General features: G+C 34.4%; 1 long non-coding RNA gene across 1 annotated transcript; it reads right to left on the bottom strand.

Annotated features, from left to right (window-relative positions):
- Nucleotides 1-78: 78 nt before the first annotated feature.
- LOC101861503 lies at nucleotides 79-1,670 on the bottom strand. The gene is made up of 3 exons (XR_220432.3): nucleotides 1,643-1,670; nucleotides 1,064-1,095; nucleotides 79-379 (listed from the first exon to the last, which is right to left on the bottom strand). It is a non-coding gene; the product is annotated as an uncharacterized LOC101861503 (long non-coding RNA).
- Between the last annotated feature and the right edge of the window lie 224 nt (nucleotides 1,671-1,894).

Genomic DNA, 1,894 nt, shown 5'->3' with positions numbered 1-1,894 from the left:
CCCCATAACACACATACATCAATAACTTCAGCACCACAGATGAGAACTGATTCAAAATTCAAGTTATGCTAGCATTCTCGTCTGTTTTCCAAGTTCTAATTCTTTTTATCTTCCTTTTGTTCTTATCTCTCTCCTTCCATAAATCATCTCTCCTCCCTCCAATCTACCCTTAGTTATGGCAAATTCAATGTATAGTTGGACGTTAGAGTTTGACAGAATTACAACAACAACAACAACAACAACAACAACAACAACAACAACAACAACAACAAAAACGCACAGAAAACCACAACTGAGCTTAGGGACATAGTTGTCTCTCACCTTGGTCATCATGATGTCTGACACTGTCCCCCTGGCGTTGACGGTGATCTCTTTGTAGCTGAAATAGTACACATGCGTAAACATACACTCAAACATACACTGGTATGCTCAAACATACTCTGGCTATGGTTCTAATAATAATACATGATTACGGAGTTGTCAAGAGATATTATAAAAGGTTTAAGCACCACCCTTCCTCCTAACATAAACGATTAGAAAAATCACCGCAAACGCTACCACTCCTTCATTAAAATGAATAAAAACACGCAAAAAAATAAATAATTCAAGAAATTAAAGACAAAGCAGAATAAACAACAACCGAATGAACCCACAGAAAACACACAAAAGGAAAAATGACTGTTCACTGTGTAAAAAAGTAATGAAAATCCTTTACTACCACGAGAATGAATCCATTGTTAATTGTTGATATAAAAAAGTGATACGTTGGGTTTGGGGGAACCGACTTCTCTTAGGTAGGAGTTGTGCCTTTATTAACACATTTAAAGTTATCAAGTTAGCAATTACATATTACAAGAATGACAATGACAACAACAAACAAAACTATAGATATTACCATAATCATGGTAACCATATACATTTTTAGAGCGGTATCAATAACAGTAACAATGAAATAATAACGTCTACACACTAATATTCTTGATATAGGAAATAATAATAATAACGATGATGATGATGATGAAGAAGAAAAGAGTGACTATATTGCTCCCGGAAGTGCTCTTACTTCACATTACTTTGCCGAGTATCAATCAGGATCTGGGAGAGAAACAGAAACAAGAGGCCATTGAGACAAATAGATCTAGGCTATACACGAATTATCATCGAAGATGAATCGCTCCCTTAGAATTAATTACAAAATTATATCTGCTCAGTACCTAGTTTTGATACATCAGACGTTAAAAAAAAACAACTTTTTAGTTTCACAAACATGTCAAGCTTTTCCGAATGCAGTTCTTTGAATATCTTGATAACGGCACCGAATAATCTCACGATTTTGATAGAGCAGATAGAACATTTGGTTTTTGACCTCAATAACTCAAAACGGCCAAAAATGTCCGATAGAAGTGTGTAATTCCAAAGTAGCGAAATTTCTTTACTAAAAAACGGTATTAATCATTCAAACATATCATGATGCATGAGTTGAGCAGGAATCATGTGTGAACATGTTGAGCACAAGTATGAGTAGTTCAGTTGTTCTTTGACTGAGTCTTGCCTCAAAAATGATTTTTATTGAAATTTATTAAAACTTATTTAAATTAAAAAGGAAAAAAGGTATCAATGTAAATGCGTAACAGCAACCTACCTGGAACGAGTTATCTTGATAAACTGGCAAAGGAAAGAAAAGAAAAGAAAACTAAAGCACACATTTTATACACAAATGATACAGTGAACAAATGACATATTATAAACAATACATCAACCACATGGACCTAACCAGTTATGCAAGTAAAATCCTTATTTTGTTACATTCAGAATAAATATAAGGGGACGAAGCAAGGAATGATTTTAATCCATCCATTCACTCGCCCACCCACCCACCCATCCATCCATCCAT

The sequence above is a fragment of the Aplysia californica genome, unplaced genomic scaffold, assembly GCF_000002075.1.
Source record: "Aplysia californica isolate F4 #8 unplaced genomic scaffold, AplCal3.0 scaffold00165, whole genome shotgun sequence".
NCBI classification, from domain to species: domain Eukaryota; kingdom Metazoa; phylum Mollusca; class Gastropoda; order Aplysiida; family Aplysiidae; genus Aplysia; species Aplysia californica.
Note: the sequence above shows the minus strand (reverse complement) of the source record. Positions and strands in the feature narration are given on the sequence as shown.